This window comes from Patagioenas fasciata, chromosome W, assembly GCF_037038585.1.
Source record: "Patagioenas fasciata isolate bPatFas1 chromosome W, bPatFas1.hap1, whole genome shotgun sequence".
NCBI lineage: Eukaryota > Metazoa > Chordata > Aves > Columbiformes > Columbidae > Patagioenas > Patagioenas fasciata.
This window is the reverse complement of record NC_092559.1, coordinates 1,803,151-1,827,533: the sequence shown is the minus strand read 5'-3', so window position 1 is coordinate 1,827,533 and position 24,383 is coordinate 1,803,151. Positions and strand designations below refer to the sequence as shown.

The 24,383-nt window shown below is 50.1% G+C and overlaps 1 long non-coding RNA gene across 3 annotated transcripts; it reads left to right on the top strand.

Annotated features, from left to right (window-relative positions):
* Positions 1–7: 7 nt before the first annotated feature.
* LOC136114678 (uncharacterized) lies at positions 8–23,485 on the top strand. Of its 3 annotated transcripts, none has more exons than XR_010653126.2 (7): positions 8–924; positions 1,044–1,289; positions 1,908–2,063; positions 5,183–5,306; positions 9,949–10,881; positions 21,674–21,781; positions 22,116–23,485. It is a non-coding gene; the product is annotated as an uncharacterized lncRNA (long non-coding RNA). The 3 variants fall into 3 exon arrangements; XR_011736274.1 differs by having other exon boundaries at positions 1,867–2,063; XR_011736273.1 differs by lacking the exons at positions 8–924; positions 1,044–1,289; positions 1,908–2,063; positions 5,183–5,306; positions 9,949–10,881 and adding an exon at positions 12,171–12,869.
* Positions 23,486–24,383: the final 898 nt, after the last annotated feature.

The following is a 24,383-nucleotide window of genomic DNA, read 5'->3' as shown; positions in this document are numbered from 1 at the left end:
ATTGGTAAATTAGACACACAAACCAAACAGCCAATTGCTGCACCTGTGCTCACACGCGGTTTCAATCCCGTTTTCAAGTCAACACTTGGAAGTTTAAATCCTCTGCATGTTAATAATGATCCTTTTGTGTTTAGGAGTTAAAGACTCTGCAGCTCCTCAAAGGAAGCGTTTAATTATTATTATTTCTTTAATCCCTCAAAGCAATTTCCAGATTTCCTTAATCTTTTGCTTCTTCTCCTAATTGGATGTGTTGGAGTTTCCTGTGTGGCTTGAACAGGAAGATCTGAGGTGGTTTAAACGTTTCCAGATCGGTGGTTTTGTTCCCCATGTGGTTTTCATTCTTCATCGTGCAGCCAAGCAAAGTGACTCTTTCTTCCTTAAATCTGTGTGTGTTATCCTAACTCATCCAAAACAGCTTCTCTTGTACCCTGTCGGTGTTAAAATGACAACATAACGAGCAAAACACCATCAATTAACATCAAACATTCTTAATAAAGAGATTTTAGGTTTACACAGCACTCAAGATTCCCTTTTGTTTTGTGGTTTATGGGTTTAAGTAGGCGGGACACTTAGGACAGGCTTAACTTATTGATGGGCAAACTAACGCTTCAATTCTTTTTCTCCCTCCTATAATTCCTTTTAACGTTTCATCGTGGGGATTGCAATTTGGGATTAATTAGATGGCGCTTAACAGCTTTTAGTCTGTTACTGGAGAGTTTTTAATTGTCTGGATTATTTCCCCTTGGGTGGATTTTCACCCATTAATCCCTTATCTTAATATTGTGTTTTCTTCCATGAAATTTAGCCATGGATTGTAGTCACTTTCTACCTTTTCCTCCAAAAATTCATGGTGATTTGCAAGCTGGAAAATTGAAGTGTCCTGAGAGCTTTAAGGAACAAGAGAAGCGATTAATTCTGGTTTTGGTGAGCAAAGTTCCCTCCTTGGACTGGCCTAGACAAAATATGGAATTTAATGCTCTTTATTCCCATCGTTTATTGGTTAAAAAACGCACTTTTTGTTCTCTTTAACCTCTATTTTAAAGAGGCGGCGATGGAAATAATCGGATATCCATGCTCAGAGCGCTCGTACCCCTGAGGATTGAATTCGGGTGTTATTTTGGGAGGCGGCGATTTCCATCTCTAAGGAGCAACGGAAACGCGCGTTTCACGTCGTTCACGCTGGATCTTCGCTTGCAGGGAGTTAATCCTGAGCAAAACTGGTCTGGAAGCAGTAAAATAAAGAAGAGATTAATAATTGGTACCAAGCATTATCACAGAGGCACCCTGAGGTTAGTTTAAGGGACAGCAGGGTCCAAAACAAACGATGTGAGATTAATAAGTGATGATAAATCCAGGCCTTTACATCGCTTTGTGAACTGGAGCTGTTTGGACTCTCCCGGCAACATTTGACGGTTGTTTCATGCTCAGTAGAAGCCTTGGGAGGTTGATCCATTCTGAAATTTACTTGTTTTTCCCCAAATTTCAGGGGGAATTTATTCATAGGAGCAGCTCGACCTCTCTTCCCACGTCTTATTGCGCTGACCAGCCTCGTCTCGCCCATCCCTGCTGACGCAGCGTTTCAATTATGAACTCATGTTTGCTCTTTATGCAGCGGCTGAGAAACCTAAGTAATTAAATCTCCCCATGGCATGAGCAGGCCGAGCTTCTTCATAGACACAACTTAAAAGCTTCACCGGCGTCGTTGCTCACCTGTCCGCTCGTTCCTTAATAGAAAGAGCGGCGCTAAGCGTTAATAATTCAGCTCGGCAAAATCGGCTAAATAATAAACCAAAATGTATATAGTTAGATTTATCAAATGGGAAGGTGTTAGGTTGACTGACTGCTTTCCATTTGAACCAATTACAGGTGAGGACTCGGCTTGACCGCTTTCTCTGGTTGCGTTTTAGGCCAGATTGAAGAGAACGGATGTGAGAACGGCTTAAAAGGTTTGATGCGAAGGAAAAGGAGAAGAATTTGGGTTGCTTCATGTGCAAAGAGGCTTTTGGCTGCGGTCTGGATCACGCCAAGACCTCGAAGAAATCGTCATCCGTCCTCTTAATCCCGTAATTTCTAAATCTGCTCGTTCAGGGTGTGTTTTCCATCAATAATGGGCTCGTTCCTCCCTTGCAGCTCCGGCTCTGCCCTTCGCTCAGGAATAACCGCAAAGGGAGGAAAAAGACCCGTTAACCTTTTACCTTCTGTCTCTTCCCTGTGTAATCCAATTGGTGTTTGTCTTGCCGCTGCTAATTACTCAGAAGTATGTAATTGCAAGACAAACGTTTAACGAAGAGCAGTTCAGTGCTAGTCTTTTGTCTGCTCCCATCTGGCAAGAGCGTGGTTGCGGCGGTCGTTTCGGCAGCTTGGATTGAAGGTCTGACGGCCCGATTCTGCTCCTTGGCAAAAATAACGATGCAAATAAATGAAAATACTAATTGGGACCCTTCATTCTCTGCTGCTGCCCTGTGAGCTTTTGATAATTTGCCCCAAATATTCCTCTTCTCGTTACTTTTGGGTGCGGTGGGCGTCCAGGGCAGAACCGCCTCCCTACCTTATAATAACCACAGCAAACCCGAGTTGTTTAAACGTGTTTTTCCCTCTGGGAAATCACCCTGATCTTAATAAGCTTTTGAAATGAAATAATGTGCTGAGTCTTCCAAGCTGGAAATAAGTTGACTTTTTTGGTGTTTTTTTCTTTGCGGCAGCATTTTCTTCTGGTTATTGCTCAGTTGTTTAAGGAGAGAGAGGCTCAGGATTGCTCCCCGCTGAGAAAGAGCCCTGGGATTCTCCATATGGGCTGCACCCTGTAGGATGCGATATATGGGAATGTATCTATATATATAAGTATATGCAGATGAGTTGTTATGGGATCTTAGCACAGGGTCCATCCCAAACCTGGCGAACCAGCCCTCATCGCACTCTTCCCTTTCCGCCCCGCAAGCAACAGGGATATTTGGAAATCGCTGGAGCTTTCATCGTTTCTTTCCCCGCTTGCTAATTAAGCGGGTAATTAAGCAGAACAACAGCAGTTTTACCAATTCTTTAAAACCCCGCGAATGTAAAAACGGCCTCTTTTTTCCCCACGCTGCCGCATCCCAGCTACGAATCCCTCGCTCGTAAATAATCCGGCAGCCGAACGCCGTCGCTTTGGGGCTGGGAGATGCCATGGCAACATCTCAGCTCCTTCCATTTGGGTAGGAATGTATATGCAAGGCGGCAATTAAAATTTAAACAGTCTCTGATGCGGCGAGACCCGCGGTTTATTAATAAAGCATGAGAGCGCTGAAGGTGATGGGATTTAGAGGGTTTGAGGTGCTTCGGCCGCAGCGACGTGCTCATGGGGGTTCTTCCTGCTTTGGGATGGGCTCAGCACCCGTACGAGCTCCTCGGTGCTTTCCCGTCCCCAAATCATCACAAGCGACTTAATATGCAAACCAGGAGATACATATAGGTCTCATGATTTTGCCATAGCGTTAATGTTCGGAGTGATTCCTAAGCATGGAATAGCGTTGTTAGCGCTGTTGTACAAATGGAAACTAAATCAACAAGGTGTTAAAATACTTCCCAAGGCTGGAGGTGGTGGCACTGAGCACTTGGCTTTGTCCCCAGCCACCACTTCCCCACGCTCTCACCTTGGAAATCCTTTTGGTTTTGGGCTCGTTGACTTGCTAAGCTCCATGTTAAACCCGCTTGGGTAGTCCGGATCTTTCTGTTTCTCTCCCAATATCCGGCTTAAATCATGGCTGAGAAAAACCTCTTGTACTTGGCCTTGAGGGTTTCTTGGTGCCTTCTTTAAGCTGGTCCTGCGCTTCCCCATCCCAGCATCTTGCTCTGTTCTGCCTCAAAAACACATCCTGGGCCTCCCCGCCATCGACCCCTCTGAATTTTCCAGGCAATTCTTAATTCTTCTAAAGCCTTGATTATTTTGCTCTGGCTGTTCTTGCTGAGCTTAATATCACTTGAACTTGATTAATGACAGAGCCCAGACAACAAAGCTCCCCAACCTCTTCGAGTCATTTTGTCTCAGCTAAGAGGTGGGAACACACAACCCACGAATCCATAGACAAGATGGGGAGTTGGAGTTCATCAACTGATGAGAGAAAATTCCCCTGGGTTGAAAACATCAGATTACAGATTAATCCTTGAGGTCTCCTCTGAAGTCCTGCGGTGCCTTCTTCTCATCTTCCGCCGCTGCCCTCGCCATCAAAGGATTCGCTTGCGTAGAAGCCGTCTGGCAAGCTGGAGTCTTCTCCAGTCCGAAAACACCAGCGGCCCAGCTGGTTATTCTGGTTTCCTTCATCGGCTGGGAACGTCTTCCTCACCTCGCAAGCTTGGGAGGACCAGGGAGGTCAAACCAGCGCTGGAAAAGCCTTCAGGGCTCTGCGTGGCCGCGTGAGTTTCTTTCGACTCGCAAAAAAGCAACCGTGGCTGATCCAGACCCTTCCATGCATCTTCTTGGGATGGCAGAGAGCAGCTCAGCATCGCTGCCTCTAGAAAAGGCACAGTAATGTTAATTAAAAGCTCGTTTTCCCAAGCTACCTTAGGCATTATCTCAAATATCCTCCCCGTGTGACATCCACGGCCACGCATCGGACCAGAAGACTTTTCTGTAGGGAGGTTGTCAGCGTCTACTCCTTGATTCCTTCATCTTCCCGCATTTGGATGGTTTGGCGTCGTTATAAATTTGAGTTGATCGCTAATTTGGACTGTCTGCTTAAAAATCACTATTTACAAGTAGAACAGCACTGTGGGGACATGGCCAGTTGTGGCAGGGAGGGGAAAACTTGCTGTGCGCTTGGCATCGGTTGTTTCTCATGTTGAAACATCCCCCAGACGCTGGATCTAAAAGACAAAGGGCTGGACCATGCCTCAGCTGGGTTGTTCTCATAGGAGATAACATCTCCCGGCACAGACAGCGCAGCTTTCCCAAACCAGACCGCGCAAGGTCATTTAAGAACTTGGTTTGCACGTGTTCCAACAACTCCTTCATTATCATCCGTCAATCCTTCCGTCCTCACTCCGTCCCTCGGATACCCGCTGTGGCTGGTGCAAAGCCATCCTGCTTAATTGGGACCTCGGGGAAGCTGTTCCCATTCTCCAGCCAGCTTTAATTAATGGATATAACAATTTATGAATAGGAAGAGCTTGGCTAACTCCTTGTTTTATTTCCTTTCTGCTCCCCCAGGTAATTTGGAGCGACGCTTTGGGAAGGTCCCTTTGAAAAAGAATCATCCGGCTGCTTGTTTTCTGCAGGGTCAGTTCTGCAAATGTTGGGAGCTGGTAAAACACTTAAATACTCACATCAGCAGGTAAGTTGTTCCTACAGTAGCTCCTTTACTTAAAACCGAGCCTAAGTGCTGCGAGGGATTCGCCCTGATGGGTTGGGAGACGTCGATTTTGAACTGACGCTGTTTAATCTGGGCCTTGTCTGGACAGCTACGGCAAAAGAAGCAAACCACACATTTTAAACGTATTCTGTTGCTTTTCTTTCTTGCGGCTGGATTTGTGCTATGGGTGCAAAACACTGTGAGGAATCGGGAACGCAGCTGAGCTACCGCTTCCCAAAATTGCCTCGAAGCGCCGTAGACCCCACGTGGTCCATTCCCGCTGCGCCCAGTAGCCCCAGCTAAACCGGCGATGAGAAACGGCCAAGCGCTGTGGCAAAATTTGGGATGGTGTCGTTTTCCTCGGGGATCTCCTTTTCCCCTCGCACCGGCAAGTGCGAGGTTCACGGTCTCGAAAAGCTGATTATAGCGTAGGTGAAATTAAGAGGAGGTGGAAAATTGGGTGTGCGGAGAACGGCATCGCCCCGTACCGGGGAGTTGTGACAAGCTCGTTTACAAAGGTGGTTGATTTCTTTGCTTTGGCACTTCTAGGTTGGTTTAATAAGACGGAGTAAAAACAGGAAAGTGATGCCAAATTAGTGACAGTTTGGGTAATCAAAACTTTGCTTTTGAGTATCACAGAATCCCAGAATGTCAGGGGTTGAAGGGACCTGGAAAGCTCATCCAGTGCAATCCCCCCATGGAGCAGGAACACCCAGCTGAGGTTCCACAGGAAGGGGTCCAGGCGGGTTTGAATGTCTGCAGAGAAGGAGACTCCACAGCCTCTCTGGGCAGCCTGGGCCAGGCTCTGACACCCTCACCAGGAACAAGTTTCTTCTCATATTTAAGTGGAACCTTTTGTGTTCCAGTTTGAACCCATTACCCCTTGTCCTGTCGTTGGTTGTCACCCAGAAGAGCCTGGCTCCATCCTCCTGACACTGCCCCTTTCCATATTGATCCCCATGAATGAGTCCCCCCTCAGTGTCCTCTTCTCCAGCTCCAGAGCCCCAGCTCCCTCAGCCTTTCCTCACCCGGGAGATGCTCCACTCCCTTCAGCATCTTGGTGGCTGCGCTGGACTCTCTCCAGCAGTTCCCTGTCCTTCTGGAACTGAGGGGCCACAACTGGACACAAGATTCCAGGTGTGGTCTCCCCAGGGCAGAGCAGAGGGGCAGGAGAACCTCTCTGACCTACTGACCACCCCCTTCTAACCCACCCCAGGTACCATTGGCCTTCCTGGCCACCAGGGCCCAGTGCTGGCTCATGCTCACCCTGCTGGCCCCAGGACCCCCAGCTCCCTTTTCACTGCTCTCCAACAGCTCATTCCCCAACTTACACTGGAACCTGGGGTTGTTCCTGCCCACATTCAAGACTCTACACTTGCCCTTGTTCTATTTCATTCCATTTTTCCCTTGTTGCCGATGAGATGGAAGGAACGGGCTGGGATCCCTCTTGACCGGTCAAGTCCAGCAACGGTCTGTGCCCAGAGCTTTTAATTCCCGCTTGATTTTTGTATATTAATACTATACCAGTGCAACTGATCCCGCATTAATGTCACACCTTCTCCTGCGGATTTAAAACAATATGTACATTATTAAATGGCTTTGCTTTTCTCAAGCCCAACAAGTATGTGCAGCACCGAATCAAGAATTATAATACAAAGTCAAACTTTGAGTAGGAAACGTGAACGTGGGATTTATCAGCTTCTTTTATTGGATATTTTTCTATGTCCTCCCAGAAAGCTGCGATTTGTTTACTACGCAGCCAATTATTTGATTTTCCCTTTCAAATACAAAAAGCACGTGGCTTAGAGCAACGTAATTTGCAGCCTGCTGCTTAATGATACAGCTGATGGAAGAAAATTGGGCTGCGAGCTTAAACTGCTGAGAAAAGCTAAAATTTGGTATGTGTGGGGTAGGCAGCCTGGAGAGAAGAGGAGGTTGCTGAGGCAAGAAATGATCTTTTAATTCTTTTCCTGCCTTAGGCACAAAACCTGATTCTGTTAGGTCCCCTTTGCCGTACAAGCTTCTCTTTGGTGATGTTCAAAACCCATCTGGAAAACTCGGTGAGGAGCCGCGCTCGGAGCAGCGGGGGGACTGGATTAGGTGACTCCAGAGGTCTCTTCCCACATAAATTAGTTCCCTGCAAGCAGCTGTAAGATGGGAAATTCTTCTAAATCAGAGCAATTCCTAAAAGTATTGCCATATATGGAGTGAGAAGGCAACCTACAATGTGTTGATGAAGAAAAGCATCACAGAATCCCAGAATGTCAGGGATTGGAAGGGACCTGGAAAGCTCATCCAGTGCAATCCCCCCATGGAGCAGGAACACCCAGCTGAGGTTCCACAGGAAGGTGTCCAGGCGGGTTTGAATGGCTGCAGAGAAGGAGACTCCACAACCTCCCTGGGCAGCCTGGGCCAGGCTCTGACACCCTCACCATCAAGAAGCTTCTTCTCATATCTAAGTGGAAGCTCCTATGTTCCAGTTTGAACCCATTACCCCTTGTCCTATCACTGGTTGTCACCCAGAAGAGCCTGGCTCCATCCTCCTGACACTCCCCCTTTCCATATTGGTCCCCATGAATGAGGTCACCCCTCAGTGTCCTCTTGTCCAGCTCCAGAGCCCCAGCTCCCTCAGCCTTTCCTCACCCGGGAGATGCTCCACTCCCTCCAGCATCTTGGTGGCTGCGCTGGACTCTCTCCAGCAGTTCCCTGTCCTTCTGGAGCTGAGGGGCCACAACTGGACACAAGATTCCAGGTGTGGTCTCCCCAGGGCAGAGCAGAGGGGCAGGAGAACCTCTCTGACCTACTGACCACCCCCTTCTAACCCACCCCAGGTCCCATTGGCCTTCCTGGCCACAAGGGCCCAGTGCTGGCTCATGCTCACCCTGCTGGCCCCAGGACCCCCAGCTCCCTTTTCACTGCTCTCCAACAGCTCATTCCCCAACTTACACTGGAACCTGGGGTTGTTCCTGCCCACATTCAAGACTCTACACTTGCCCTTGTTCTATTTCATTACATCTTTCCCTTGTTGCCGATGAGATGGAAGGAACGGGCTGGGATCCCTCTTGACCGGTGAAGTCCAGCAACGGTCTGTGCCCAGAGCTTTTAATTCCCACTTGATTTTTGTATATTAATACTATACCAGTGCAACTGATCCCATATTAATGTCACACCTTCTCCTGCGGATTTAAAAGAATATATACATTATTAAATGTCTTTGCTTTTCTCAAGCCCAACAAGTATGTGCAGCACCGAATCAAGAATTATAATACAAAGTCAAACTTTGAGTAGGAAACGTGAACGTGGGATTTATCAGCTTCTTTTATTCGATATTTTTCTATGTCCTCCCAGAAAGCTGCGATTTGTTTACTACGCAGCCAATTATTTGATTTTCCCTTTCAAATACAAAAAGCACGTGGCTTAGAGCAACGTAATTTGCAGCCTGCTGCTTAATGATACAGCTGATGGAAGAAAATTGGGCTGCGAGCTTAAACTGCTGAGAAAAGCTAAAATTTGGTATGTGTGGGGTAGGCAGCCTGGAGAGAAGAGGAGGTTGCTGAGGCAAGAAATGATCTTTTAATTCTTTTCCTGCCTTAGGCACAAAACCTGATTCTGTTAGGTCCCCTTTGCCGTACAAGCTTCTCTTTGGTGATGTTCAAAACCCATCTGGAAAACTCGGTGAGGAGCCGCGCTCGGAGCAGCGGGGGGACTGGATTAGGTGACTCCAGAGGTCTCTTCCCACATAAATTAGTTCCCTGCAAGCAGCTGTAAGATGGGAAATTCTTCTAAATCAGAGCAATTCCTAAAAGTATTGCCATATATGGAGTGAGAAGGCAACCTACAATGTGTTGATGAAGAAAAGCATCACAGAATCCCAGAATGTCAGGGATTGGAAGGGAGCTGGAAAGCTCATCCAGTGCAATCCCCCATGGAGCAGGAACACCCAGCTGAGGTTCCACAGGAAGGTGTCCAGGCGGGTTTGAATGTCTGCAGAGAAGGAGACTCCACAACCTCCCTGGGCAGCCTGGGCCAGGCTCTGACACCCTCACCATCAAGAAGCTGCTTCTCATATCTAAGTGGAAGCTCCTATGTTCCAGTTTGAACCCATTACCCCTTGTCCTATCACTGGTTGTCACCCAGAAGAGCCTGGCTCCATCCTCCTGACACTCACCCTTTATCTGTAACCATGAATGAGGTCCCCCCTCAGTGTCCTCTTGTCCAGCTCCAGAGCCCCAGCTCCCTCAGCCTTTCCTCACCCGGGAGATGCTCCACTCCCTTCAGCATCTTTGTTGCCCTGCGCTGGACTCTCTCCAGCAGTTCCCTGTCCTTCTGGAGCTGAGGGGCCACAACTGGACACAAGATTCCAGGTGTGGTCTCCCCAGGGCAGAGCAGAGGGGCAGGAGAACCTCTCTGACCTACTGACCACCCCCTTCTAACCCACCCCAGGTACCATTGGCCTTCCTGGCCACAAGGGCCCAGTGCTGGCTCATGCTCACCCTGTTGTCCCCAGGACCCCCAGCTCCCTTTTCACTGCTCTCCAACAGCTCATTCCCCAACTTACCCTGGAACCTGGGGTTGTTCCTATCCAGATGTAACACTCTACATTATTATATTTGATTTTTCACAGCTCCTGAGATGCTTCCAAAGCCCTGCAGCCAGGATTAGCACCTCTGGAATCGCAGCCGCTTTTACACCGACGCTTCGTTTTACCAACAAGGGCAAGTCCCGACGTTTCGCATCTTCTTCGGGCTGATAAAACACCGGGGATGAGTCTGGAAAAGGCCACGTTCTGTGTGTCAAAAGGATGCGCCGAACGTAGCGTATCCAGTGGGAAACGACAGCGCTGGGCTGACTCGTATCACGTCACCGAGTTCAGATCTGACAGGGGATTTCTGCAACTCAAGTCATGCTAACACTCAGGTCCCCGTTTATTTCGACAGCGAATGATTTAACTTCCTAAATACATCCTAAATACATCGGGCATGTAACTGTAACCAAAGACAGAATAACATTGACTTGTTAAAATGGCTCCGTTGACAGCAGCGCCACAAACTGAAGGATTCAAGGCAAGTCCTCGAAGCCCCAGATCGCTCCCGGCCGGCGCGAACGCAGAACGCGCTCCCACATTTCAGGAGCTTCACCCTCACCCCGCAGTCGTTTATTTTCCGCTCCCATGTGGCTCTCGAACTGAGCAGAGCGGGCAGAGTTGAATTTATTGGAGCATTTCTTATTTTTCCTCGGTTTTCTCTGCAGAAGGCGAGGGAGGCTCAGTTCTTGCAGCTCTAACAAAGCAACACGCTTGTCTGGAGGAGATCAATAACCATCGAACTATTGTGCTTCCTCCACTTAAAGCTGTTGGAACAGGTTCCTTTAATTGTCCTTTCACGCTGTAAATACGGCGTATGGTGAAATATTCTCCATGAAAGCCGCTCAGCGGGTTGTGCCACCCAGGGAAGGAAAGACCTCGGCTACTTCAGCTGTAACAGCCCCGGGGGCTCTACCCGAATTCCGTCACACGTTTCATCGGGGAAGGACAAGAAGCCCACTCGGGGTTTTCAATGTGAGTGTTTTAATTGGGGGGGGGCTCACATCAGCCCCACCAGCACCCCGTGGTGTTTGGGGGGGCAGGTGGGATCTCCCCTTGGCACCTCCTTACTATGGTGGGGGGAATGGATCCCCTCAGGTGGTTCATGGGGATGGTGAGGAGGACCAGATCCCCTCAGGGACCATGGTGGGGAGGACCAGATCCACTTGGGTTGCTCCTCATGGGGATGGTGAGGGGAACTGGATCCCCTCAGGTGGCTCATGGAGACAGCAAGGGGGACTTGATCCCATCAGGCACCTCCTCACAGTGCCTATGGTGGTGGGGGAAACCAGATCCCTTTGGGTTACTCCTCATGAGGATGGTGAGGGGGACCAGATCCCCTCAGGCGGCTTTTCACAGGGACTGTGGTGGTGGGGGGGAAGCAGATCCCTTTGGGTGGCTCCTCATGGGGATGGTGAGGGGGACCAGATGCCCTCAGGTGCCTCCTCACAGGGCCTATGGTTGTGGGGGAAACCACATCCCTTTGGGTTGCTCCTCATGGGGATGGTGAGGGGGACCAGATCCCCTCAGGTAGCTCCTCATGGACCATGGTGGCGAGGACCGGATCCCCTTGGGTGGCTCCTCATGGGGATGGTGAGGGAGAAGTGGGTCCCCTCAGTGCAGGGAGGGGGACACTGGGTCCCCTCAAGCCGTTCATGGGGACAATAAGGGGGACACCGGATCCCCTCAGGCGGCTCCTCATAGGGACCGACCGGGGCAGGTGAATCCCCTTGAGTGGCTCCTTATGGGGATGGTGGGGGGAACCACATCCCCTCAGGCACTTCATGGGGACAGTGAAAGGGAACCGTGTCCCCTCAGTTGACTCCTGGGGACAATGAAGGGGAACCATGTCCCCTCACTTAGCTCATGGGGACAGTGAGCAGTGCCCGGGTCCCCTCAGGCAGCTCCTCATGGGGACGGTGCGAGGGAGCGGGTCCCCTCATCTGCCTTAAGGGGACAGTGAGGGGGAACCGCGTCCCCTCAATCGACTCCTGGGGACAGTGAAGGGGAACCGTGTCCCCTCAATCGACTCCTGGGGGCAGTGAAGGGGAACCGCGTCCCCTCAGTCGACTCCTGGGGACAGTGAGGGGGAACCGTGTCCCCTCAATCGACTCCTGGGGACAGTGAGGGGGAACCGTGTCCCCTCAATCGACTCCTGGGGACAGTGAGGGGGAACCGTGTCCCCTCAGTAGATTCCTGGGGACAGTGAGGGGGAACCGCGTCCCCTCAATCGACTCCTGGGGACAGTGAAGGGGAACCGTGTCCCCTCAATCGACTCCTGGGGACAGTGAAGGGGAACCGTGTCCCCTCAATCGACTCCTGGGGACAGTGAAGGGGAACCGTGTCCCCTCAATCGACTCCTGGGGACAGTGAAGGGGAACCGTGTTCCCTCAATCGATTCCTGGGGACAGTGAAGGGGAACCGTGTCCCCTCAATCGACTCCTGGGGACAGTGAAGGGGAACCGTGTCCCCTCAGTCGATTAATGGGGACAATGAGCGGTGCTTGGGTCCCCACACGGGGCTCCACATAGGGACGGTGAGGGGGAAGCGGGTCCCCTCAGTCTCCTCATAGGGACAGCGAGGGGGAACCGCATCCCCTCAGGCGGCTCCTCACAGGAACCATGGCGGGAAGCGGGGGAACCAGCTCCCCTCAGGCGGTTCATAGGGACGGTGAGGGGGCAGCGGGTCCCCTCATTCGTCTTAAGGGGACAATGAGGGGGAACCGCGTCCCCTCAGTCGACTCCTGGGGGCAGTGAAGGGGAACCGCGTCCCCTCAATCGACTCCTGGGGGCAGTGAAGGGGAACCGTGTCCCCTCCCTTGGCTGCCCGGGTCCCCTCAGGCGGCTCCTCCCCCGGCAGGTGGCCCCCGCGCGGCGGCGGCCGCTGGGTGACGTCATGGCGGGGGCGGGCGCGCGGTGCCGGTGCGCTGAGGAGATGGAGCCGGCCGGGCCATGGCGGAGCCGGTGAGTGCGGGGATCCCCGCTCCTTCCTCAGCCGGGTTCCCCCCAGCCGCTGCTGAGGGGATTTGAGGGGCGATGAAGGGCGGCGGGGAGCGGGTTCGCCCGCTTCTGCCCCGGGTGGGAAGCTCCCGGTGGCGCCTCGTCCTTCCCCGGGGCTCAGCCGGTTTAACATCGCGGGTTGCTGCCCGGGGGAGGGTGGGTGACCCATGTGCATGTGCTTCTCAATGGTTCTATACCTGCTTTATGTCTATATCTGCCTTATGTCTCTATATCTGCCTTATGTCTATATCTGCCTTATGTCTCTATATCTGCCTTATGTCTCTATACCTGCTTTATGCCTCTATATTTCCCTTATGTCTCTATACCTGCTTTATGCCTCTATATCTGCCTTATGTCTACACCTGCTTTATGCCTCTATACCTGCTTTATGTCTGCACCTGCTTTATATCTCTATACCTGCTTTAAGCCTATATCTGCCTTATGTGTCTATATCTGCTTTATGGCTATACCTGCTTTACATCTCTGTATCTGTTTTATGTCTATACTTGCTTTATGGCTATATTTGCTTTATGTCTATACCTGCCTTATGTCTCTATATCTGCCTTATGTCTCTATATCTGCTTTATGTCTCTATACCTGCTTTATGGCTATACCTGCTTTGCATCTCTATATCTGCTTTATGTCTATACTTGCTTTATGCCTCTATACCTGCTTTATGCCTCTATACCTGCTTTATGCCTCTATACCTGCTTTATGTCTATACTTGCTTTATGTCTCTATACCTGCCTTATGTCTCTATACCTGCTCTATGTCTCTATACCTGCTTTATGTGCAGTACTTGGGCTTGCACAGCTAAATCCATGCACAACTAAGCTGGTGTCAGGGTCCCCGAACCTTTCCCGCTGTCTGGAGGGGAAAATCTGCTTCTCTCCCTCTTCCCCCATCAAATACAGGTCGCGTTTGCTCTCAGTCTTATTTAGTCTTAGCCTAAAAGAGACGCTTGTGTCTGAGAGCCGGTGATGGCAGGTGGCGTTGGGCCAGGCTTTAGCGGCATCAAACGTGCTCGGTGTGCGGTGAAATGCGCGTTTGGGAGCCACGGCACCTCGGGAAGGGTCATCACAGGCTGGTTCATCCCCAGAAAAAGAGGGTTAAACCCAACCCTGATGTCTGACAGGTTGTCCCCACATGGCGCATCCCCTCCTGGAATGGGTTGGGGTCCCACAGGTCCCGCGTGCACCCCCTTTTTGGGATGTCAGAGGTGTCTGGGTACCCGTGCTACCCACCACGTGTCTGTATGCTTGGGGCTGGAGAAGTTGATGTGGAGCATCAAGGTTTTCTCTCGATTAAACAACTGGTTTGGTTTTGGTGACAATGCTCAGCTGCTGCTGAGAGGAGTTTTAGTCCCTGCGTTCGTCCTCGCTGTTAATTAGGCGTGTTTAATCCTGCCTGGTGCTGGGAACGCGGAGTGCTTTTCTTTCTCCAGCCTCCTGTACAACGAGACCAGGGGGCAGTGACATCTTTCCCATCACCTTGGACACGATTGAAGATGTGACTGAGGCGCAGTTTCGCAGTTCACTGTCCTCCTTTTGGATGGACAGATGTCCCATCAGCTTGAAGGTGACAAAAAGCCCCGTGGGGGTGTATGTGTGAAGGATTGCAGGGAAAGGGACACCAGGACCAGGACCAAGGGCTGGAGTTGCACGTAATATTTTGAGGATAAATCTCATACCCAGCAGGTGAGCATCAGCATTTCCCCTCCCTATAAAACAGCTGATAACCCACATACCATCGATTCTCTTGTGCTTGGGAGACCACCACTGAGCTTCTTGCTTGGTTCAGAGCTAAAGCAGAGAGAAAAGTCAGGCTTAACCGCAGTCCTTGCCCTTCTCAAGCTCAGCCCAGCCTGTTAAGTGCGGACTGATAAATCCCAATCAAATAACCCTTGTTCAGAAAGGACGCTGAACCGCGAGCATCTCGGACAACCTCAAGCTCTCCAGGTTGAGTGTTTTAATGCAGATGGTGTCTGTTTATCTTGATTTTTATACTTAGAACAAAGACGTGAAGATCTAATTCCAGATTCTGGAGCAGCTTCTCATTCTGCTTCGGCCTCCTGAGTGCTGAGCAACTCGGCAAAGCAAAATCGCCAGAATTAGCGTTATGAGCTGAAATTACCTCTCGATTTTCCAGGTGGTGTGAGGCAGCTCGCTTACAGTTGCAACTGCTTTGTTGGACGCAATTAATTTGCCCTCATTTGGGCATCTAAAAGCGTCTTTTCGGAGCAGAAATAATCCTCCCGAAACTTCTCGCGTCCCCAGGTGGGAGGTGTTGCAGAAATGCAAGTGCAGGGGAGCGTTTGCAGCTCATCCTCTTGCAGACACCGAGGGCTGAGTTAAAAACCAGCCTGTTAATTTTATTGTCATGGCTCTAAGCACTTGTGAGCACCCCCCTCACCTTCCTCCCCATACCCTGTGCCAGCATTTAATTGCTCTGGGGAGATAATATCTCATTTCAAGGTTGAACTTATCTCATTTTGACTTGCAGAGGGGGGGACGTGGTGGTGCCCTTGTCACAAAGGTGACTTGTCACTCCCTGCAGCCATCGGGTCGCTTCTTCAGGAGGCTGAAGGATCCAAGGTGCTGTAGCCTCAACTCCAAGGCTCTTTCTCCATCGTGAGTGATTTTTGTGGCCACCCTTGGGACTCAGAATATTGTCAGGAAACTCAGCTGGGTGATTAGAATTGGATCTTTTTAGTCTCCATGTATTTACCTGAAATTTCTGCCCCGCCGTTATAACTGGAGCTGACCCAGCCTTGCGTCCTTTTTTAAAATAACAACTACGCAAAGTTTCCTTGTGTTTCCCCCGTTGATTTTAAACCTTCTTGATTTTAGCAGCTGTCTGGCAACTCTGAAATCTCTCTCGTTAAGGGGTTTTAAGGCAGATTGCAGGAGGTTGTTTGGAAAGACACGGGGTGCACGTGGTTAATCTGTAATCGAGCTTCTCTCGGCCTCTTTGGTAACAGCACAAATACTCACTTGTAGTTTTACTGATGGTACCTAACAGTGAATCCGGCAGCTAATTCTCTATTCCTAGCATGCTTAGAAGTGCCTTACTTTACAATTAATTCTGTTAGCTCTTCAGATTTAATGGATTCCATTAGACGTCCTCATCAGTCACCGACCCTGGACATTTCTTCTTCAGTGCCTTTTAGAAAATCACATTTCCAAGCATTTTCCACGTTTTTTTTCTTTGCCAGAATGATTTTTACATCATTTAACTCTTGCTGCTTTGCTGGGGTTGTAACTTTTGGGGCCTTTGGTCGATGCTTTAAGTGAGTCCTGCTAACGATTGCTTTCGCCTTTGTAAAATTGGCCTTTTTAAAGACGTCACTGCCATTATTTTGGGCTTGTAGTTTCGATGAGTACTGAAAAATCAGAGTTAAGCTCTGATGAAAGGAGCATTAGACATTGCAGTTCGTTTTGGCTTCCTCCTTGTCACGTCACCTTGGGCTGAGATGGGAGCGACACCAGCGGCTTTGCACCCGAACGACTTATGGGTGCATTCCTTGGTTTTGCTATTGATTATTCATTAGCTGTTTGCATTGTGGTATTTTTATTTACCTCTCTGTGTGCATGTATGTGATGAATAGCGGGAAAACGTGGTCTACCTTGACTTGAGCGAGGCATTTGACACAGTGTCCCGCAGCATCCTCACAGCTGAACTGAGGGAGTGCGGTCTGGATGAGCGGGTAGTGAGGTGGAGTGTGAACTGGCTGAAGGGAAGAAGCCAGAGAGTCGTGGGCAATGGGGCAGAGTCCAGTTGAGGCCTGGATCCAGTGCAGTGCCTCAGGGGGCAGTGCTGGGGTCGCTGTTATTCAATATATTCATCAGTGATTTGGACATTAAGTGTAGAGTCTTGAATGTGGGCAGGAACAACCCCAGGTTCCAGTGTAAGTTGGGGAATGAGCTGTTGGAGAGCAGTGAAAAGGGAGCTGGGGGTCCTGGGGCCAGCAGGGTGAGCATGAGCCAGCACTGGGCCCTTGTGGCCAGGAAGGCCAATGGTACCTGGGGTGGGTTAGAAGGGGGTGGTCAGTAGGTCAGAGAGGTTCTCCTGCCCCTCTGCTCTGCCCTGGGGAGACCACACCTGGAATCTTGTGTCCAGTTGTGGCCCCTCAGTTCCAGAAGGACAGGGAACTGCTGGAGAGAGTCCAGCGCAGCCACCAAGATGCTGAAGGGAGTGGAGCATCTCCCGGGTGAGGAAAGGCTGAGGGAGCTGGGGCTCTGGAGCTGGACAAGAGAACACTGAGGGGTGACCTCATTCATGGGGATCAATATGGAAAGGGTGAGTGTCAGGAGGATGGAGCCAGGCTCTTCTGGGTGACAACCAATGATAGGACAAGGGGTAATGGGTTCAAACCGAAACACAAAAGGTTCCACTTAAATATGAGAAGAAACTTGTTCCTGGTGAGGGTGTCAGAGCCTGGCCCAGGCTGCCCAGGGAGGTTGTGGAGTCTCCTCTGCAGACATTCAAACCCGCCTGGACACCTTCCTGTGGAACCTCAGCTGGGTGTTCCTGCTCCATGGGGGGATTGCACTGGATGAGCTTTCCAGGTCCCTTCCTAAGATTCTGTGATTTTGTGAAACCCTTCTCCTTGTAGCTCAATGCATAGAAGAGAGCGAAATTCAGCATTTATGGCCTGCAAACGCTCCGTGAAAGGGGAAAACCACGTGCTTCATGCGTTTTTTTGCACATTTAAGCTCTGTATCTCTTTCCTAACCACCCGCTGCACCTTGCAAACCCCTTCATCCGTACATCCCGTGATCTGTGCTACGCTGAGGTTAAATCTCCTCGGAGGGATTTCCGGGTGGAATTACAGGATTTCAGCCAGGATGACCTTGCAGGTGCTGCGCTGGGGCCGGGTCAGGAGTGCTCCAAGCTCCCAAATCTCCCTCCTGAAAACGTGGAGGAATTATTACCGCTCATTCCTGCAGCGCTTTCCACTCCTGTCTTTAAAAAGCAGCCGGCGTGGTTGTGCTCGCAACAAGCGCCTCGGTTTCTATATTATCCACAAACCCGTCATCTCCGTAGGAAGCTGGGCAGCCCACACCGCTCGGGTTGTTTGCGCATATCTAGACCTGATTTTACAACTATATTAATAGACATGGTAACTGATAACACCTGCGACAATTAGCTATGTAAACTCTGATAAAGAGCCTAATCGAATGTCACGTTGCAGAGTACGGGCTGTTTGCTTCTAGAGCCAAAATCCCTTCCTAAAGGCGACTCTGCAGGTCATCTCCAGACCCTTCCTACGCTTGAATACACAAGAAATTCAGTTTATCCGCTGCGGATAAGTTGTTCCCCATTCCCTATGGCTCATTTTTGTGGCTGTGATGCTGCAGGTCCCTCTGGAAGGATTTGGGGGTGTCACAAATCACGAGCCGCGTCTCAGCGTTTGTCGAGATGGAGGAAAATGCACCTTTATTGAGGTGGGTTATACCCGACCCCTCGTTGGGTTTTATGCTCCATTAACTCCCCCTCATCCCGTGAAATACGGAAAGTTTTGAACTATTAACAAATGCCTTTGGGTAAATGAAACCCTGGAAATGCGAATGTGGAAGTAGGTCCTGGCTTTAAATGACTTCAAGGACACCGGGTAGGTGCTGGGCTTCTTGGGATCTGGTTCAGCTGGGACCAGTTCCAGTTAAAATGAGATCAAGGAGAACAAGGGGGTGAAATAAGAGGGGGTTTTGTTGCATTTCTATCAATATTGCAGGACTGGTTTGCATCTCTGAAAATCGGAAAGTATTTCAGATGATTTCTTTTAGAATTATTTTGCTCTCTGGGAATTCTGCTTTCTCACTGGTTTAATCCAAATCTCCCCATGATTTAGATGTATGTATTTATATAATCTCATCTCCCACGCTGGCCTCTTTTATCTGAATAAATCTCATGTGCCTGCTACTACTCAGCCAGAAAAGAATCATCGTTATTGCCGTGATGTTTGTCAGCTTTTCTTTATCACAGCAATATGGGAAAATGCTTCGCCGGGGTGGGACCTGCTTTGCCGTGCTGCTCTGGTGCTTAATCCTTAATTGGGTTTTATACGTGAGCCCATAACGAGGGAAAAGGTGCTGAGGTGCAGCATGGGGAGCAAAATATCCAGGTTTCAGTCCCCAATGATCCAGCTTGGGAAAAGAAGAGTGAAGGACTTTGGACCTGCTTAGAAAGGCTGTTGAGTTCACTGACGCTCCCTTAAAATACAGCTAATCCACGTAATCTTATTATAGTAGTAGGTGATTAAACCAAGAACAAGCTTTAGCAAAGCTTTTTATTCCCTATCTATTATCTGCGTAGCTAAAAGTCCCGGGGAGCGTGTTTTGATTTTGCTAAGGGTATTTTAGGAGCGGGATTTACAACGTTCTGGCTTGAAATCTCTAGAGAAATCTCCCCCCATTCTTTTTGGCGAGATAGGCACGTTTATTCCGTGGCTTTGTGCTATTCGGCCGCCTCGATCCGAGCGACGGGGGTTCCGGCAGCGATGCACAGAATCCCAGAATGTCAGGGGTTGGAAGGGACCTGGAAAGCTCATCCAGTGCAATCCCCCATGGAGCAGGAACACCCAGCTGAGGTTCCACAGGAAGGGGTCCAGGCGGGTTTGAATGGCTGCAGAGAAGGAGACTCCACAACCTCCCTGGGCAGCCTGGGCCAGGCTCTGCCACCCTCACCAGGAACAAGTTGCTTCTCATATTTAAGTGGAACCTTTGGTGTTCCGGTTTGTACCCATTACCCCTTGTCCTGTCACTGGTTGTCACTGAGAAGAGCCTGGCTCCATCCTCCTGACACTCCCTCTTTCCATATTGATCCCCATTAATAGTCCCCCCTCAGTGTCCTCTTGTCCAGCTCCAGAGCCCCAGCTCCCTCAGCCTTTCCTCACCCGGGAGATGCTCCACTCCCTTCAGCATCTTGGTGGCTGCGCTGGACTCTCTCCAGCAGTTCCCTGTCCTTCTGGAACTGAGGGGCCACAACTGGACACAAGATTCCAGGTGTGGTCTCCCCAGGGCAGAGCAGAGGGGCAGGAGAACCTCTCTGACCTACTGACCACCCCCTTCTAACCCACCCCAGGTACCATTGGCCTTCCTGGCCACAAGGGCCCAGTGCTGGCTCATGCTCACCCTGCTGGCCCCAGGACCCCCAGCTCCCTTTTCACTGCTCTCCAACAGCTCATTCCCCAACTTACACTGGAACCTGGGGTTGTTCCTATCCAGATGTGAGACACCTCCTGGAATATGTTCCTCTCCAAGTATCACCGAGCTTAGGTGCAAATCCCATGGCTGGAATCTCCTGGATATACGATTCTTTCTCCTTGAGGTTTGAACCTGTTTATGATGCTTTTTGGGTCACGTTCTCCACGTGCTTGGGCCCCTTGGGCGAGCATCATTTCAGCCAGGGCTTCCATCACCTTTGTAGATTATTATCTTTAATTATACATTCCTCTCGAGGACGATGGAAGCAAGAACACGTAGCTGGGGGTTCCGTGTCCCCCGAGTCCCTGGTGATGCCGCCTTGAAGGAGAGAGCGACATCAGGGGATTATTTCTGGTTGGGACACCGAGCGATTCTCCGCACCCCATTATTTTGACCCCTTTTTATCTCTCAGTCACTTGGGAAGCTTCTGCCTTGCTGCATTGGGGCTGCAGCAGCGTGGGGGTGGAAACTTTTACCAAGCGGTTTCTGCAGACAAACGTGGGTTTTTTTCCCCCCTCCATCAAACCCGTCTTCGTTGTTTTCTCAAGCTGAGCCCGTGGATCTGCGACCGGCCCGCCAAATAAACCGGCTGAGATTTGGCAGCGAGGCAGAGGGATTAAAGGGGAGGTTAATCCCCGAGAGAGACACAAATATAAGCACTTTTGTGAGATCCCAGCGCGGCGATTCGGGACTCTCCGCTCCCAGAGGTACCTCTTGGGTCGGGGCTGCCGTCTGTCCGTCTGTGGAACGTGCCGCACATACCTCCTTTGGGGCAAATTCCTGCTGCAGGCTCCTCAATCGCCGCAAAATCAAACCTCTCTAGGGCCGCTTCTATATTTTTCTTTAAGTTTTCTTTTTAAATAACCATCATTTTACTTATCTTGGTCCAGCCCCACCAGTGATAACACAAGCAAAGTCCTGACCAGTGGTGTCCTGGGGAGCTAAAGCCACAAAGCACCAGCGCAGAGCCGATCTTATCTCTTTTTCTTAAGGAGAAAAGACTGTGCCAAACCAAAAGGGCGAAGCGATTTGCCCCGATGAGGTATCACATTTCCACTCTGATTTATGGCTGGGCCTTCCGAGCCGTCCGTTCTCCGTATTGTTTTATTGAGGTAATGGAAATATTTCTACTGGTTTCAAATCCATGTGTTCTCAGCCCGTGCGGTGCGAAAGGAGGAGGAGGGTGGAGCCAAAAGCACCGGCCACAATGTCTGTTTGTCCATCCCAGACAGCTTGACACCGCCAGATGCTTTCGCAGAGATGGAGCCGAGCTTTTCCAGCTTAATAGAAGTCAAAATAACATATTTAGGCTGAGGGGAGAGGGTGAGTTGGCTGCGGGACGCACATACTGAACCGTGTTTGTCTATGGCACCGTCTGGCCCTGCAAATCCCAGCCCAGGGCGGCCGAACGTGCCGTGAACGTCCCGTGGCCGATCGACCCAAACCGTCTGTCTTTCCCGCCCCGCTGAAAATCCCTGCGAGCGTCAGCAAGTTCTCCATTGTTTTCTGTTCTTTCTGTGAACTCATGAGCATTGTCTGAGTTGTCTTTTTATTCTTTTCCAGTGTCGTTTGGCCTGGCCACGAATGCCTCAGCCGTTAAGGAGGAAAATTCCTATTGCCCTGCGAGAGGTGAATTTGCGGCGCTGAGCGACGCTGCTCCCCTTGCCTATGGTACAGTGAGAACGTTGTGTGTTTTATCCAAGACTCCGGGGTCGTTTTTGTGCTGCTTCCCTTTGGTTTTGCTTTCTCCCTTTGTTTCTTTGCCTCAGATTTCACCTTCCTCCTACTTGGTGCCTTCTGGCCTTTTGCTGATGGCACCTCTGCTCGTCTCACTGCGTTTCTGCTTGGGTTTTGATATTAAAGGCATCTGATAAATACGATTTGATCGCCTGAGGTACCTGGTGTCCTGTGCAGCTTTGCTGAAGGGAAACTGGGAGGATAAAAACCTTTTTCAGGATAAAAAACCCTGTTCAAAAACCCAGAACAGGCTTGTGATGCTTTTCAGGGTACCTGGAGACAAGAGCATCACTTGTTCTTCAGCATCCTTTGGCAGACGAGACATTCTTTTCGCTACCGTGTTCATCACAAGGTTTGGGGACGATTTTCTCCTCCGAGATCAGGTTGGTTTGGTTGGGATGCCCCCGGTTTTCCTATTTCCCCGTGATCCCATCTGGTTTTATAATCAAGGTGATAGAAACCTTGTACTTCTGGAAGATACAGGAGGCTGCAAAGCAGGAAAACGGGTCCTGCGATTTACGGCTTGAGCCGCAGGAGGGCCGGGAAGAGGCTTTTTGCCGTTACCTGCATTCTGTGACCCTCCCGGGATGTTTATTGATGGAAAAGACTAATTAAGCTCCATCTTCCAATCGGTCGCTGAGAGTTAAGAGCGACGGGAGGTTTGTCCGTGTTTCCTTCTGCTTCAGTAACTCCGTTACTGTAACTAAAGCTTGGAGAGATTCCCTAAAGAGATTCAAGGCCATCGTGGGACCGAACGCGGGGTCTCAGCTTTTGGGATGCTCCCCCCATGGATGCTGCGAGGTAAAGGACGTTCGATCAGGTTTTGCTGGAGGGGGAAAGATACCGAGGCGAAGAGAGGGAACGACAAATTAATCTCATCGTGCTGCTGCCAGATCTACGCGATACAGGAATCAATAAGTTAAGCCCATACGGTGAATACAACCCCTCCTGCTTCGCCTTTAATCTCAGGCCTGGTCAAAAAGGCTGTTGAGATGTAACAGTTTGCAGCATCCGGCCCTTTACAAGGTGTTCAAGTGAGAGATCGTTGCTGTCCTCCTTTAATTAGCACCCGTGGTGCTCTGTTAATAACAGAACCTTGTTACGACGCTTGAGCTTTAATGAATTCATCCTTTGTTTTACGGCACAAGGGGTCCCGATGATAAAAATCTCCGCTACTGCAGCTGCCCCCCTGTGAAAAAAGTGGATTAAAACCATAAAATACCTTCAATATTCATAAAGGAGGAACACACCGCTATATTTCCTGTATATTATTCTTAGATGTACAACGTTTCTTAGGAGTTTGATCGTGTGATTCTCTGTGTGAGCAGCCGCATCCCTTCCACGGACATCACAGGAGCTCCTCGCCTAGAAATGTTGGCCCAAATGATCCCTGAGGCCTTGTCCCGTCCCAACAGATGGGATGAGGGATGAGTTAACTCTGGACGCAACACGCGCCCTGACGCAACAGATGGGACCAGGTGTGAGTTAACTCTGGGTTCATTCTGCGCCGTTATGTGAGTAATCTATATATACGGAAAGAGAGACAAAGGAATGGGAGAAGAGAGAAGGAAAGAGCAGAAAGGAAGAAAAGAGTGAGGGATCCAGGCTCTTACAGCCCCGCGGTGTGGATGACAGGAGTTGTATGATGGCTCAACTACTTTCACCACAATGTTTCCCACCATGATCCTTATCAATACCCAACAGGCCCCTTCCAACCTGCTCTTTTACCATTTTATGATTTCTTTTCGCCGCGCGTCGTCTTCATGTAACCACAATTTCATTTCTCTCCGCTCCCCACCCTCTGTTGCGCTCCAGGACCCGTTGGCTCAATTCTGCTGCTGTTCGCCCCGAAGCTCCCATTGAATTTGGCTTTTTCAAGTGGATGGCGGATCCTGCCCTCGTCAGCTTGAAAAAGCCCCAGGGACTCCATCGCTTTATGAAAATAAACCACGTTTTCCATCATCCGCAGCCAAACAGCATCGCTGCTGCTTTTGTGATCGCTCTTGGCCTGGGCAGCTGTTTTCATTAGGCCACTGAAATAACAATTTTACATTCAATAGACTTGGAGAAGCGAGAAAAGAATCAAAACCAGGATTTCTCAGGGTGAATCGGGCATCCCAAAGCATCTCCAGCAGCTTTTCCTGGGATGGGTCCGTAACGAGGACCCAACCACAAGGCCAGAAGCGCAACTTGGCGTCTTTTTCAGGACGGTTCTGCCTCTCTAATTGTGCAAAACGCTGCTGAGACGTAGCCAGGAGCACCCATCGCTTTTCTCAGGACATAAAATAAGGTTCTGTCTTCCCTTTTAGTCTTACTCAGCACATTTTCCCTTCCAGTGCTTCTAGAACCGTACTAATTATTAATAATTAAGCCAACGAGGCAAAACTTGGTTTCATTCCATTGCATCTAAAGTGAGCCAAGCGCCGCGTCCCGTCCAGCCCGGCCTGGGCTCAAAAAACCATGGTTTATAGCGCCAAAAAGTTGAGAAACATGGTGGGTCAAACCCAACATGAAGCCTTGTTGACCCAAGTCCTAT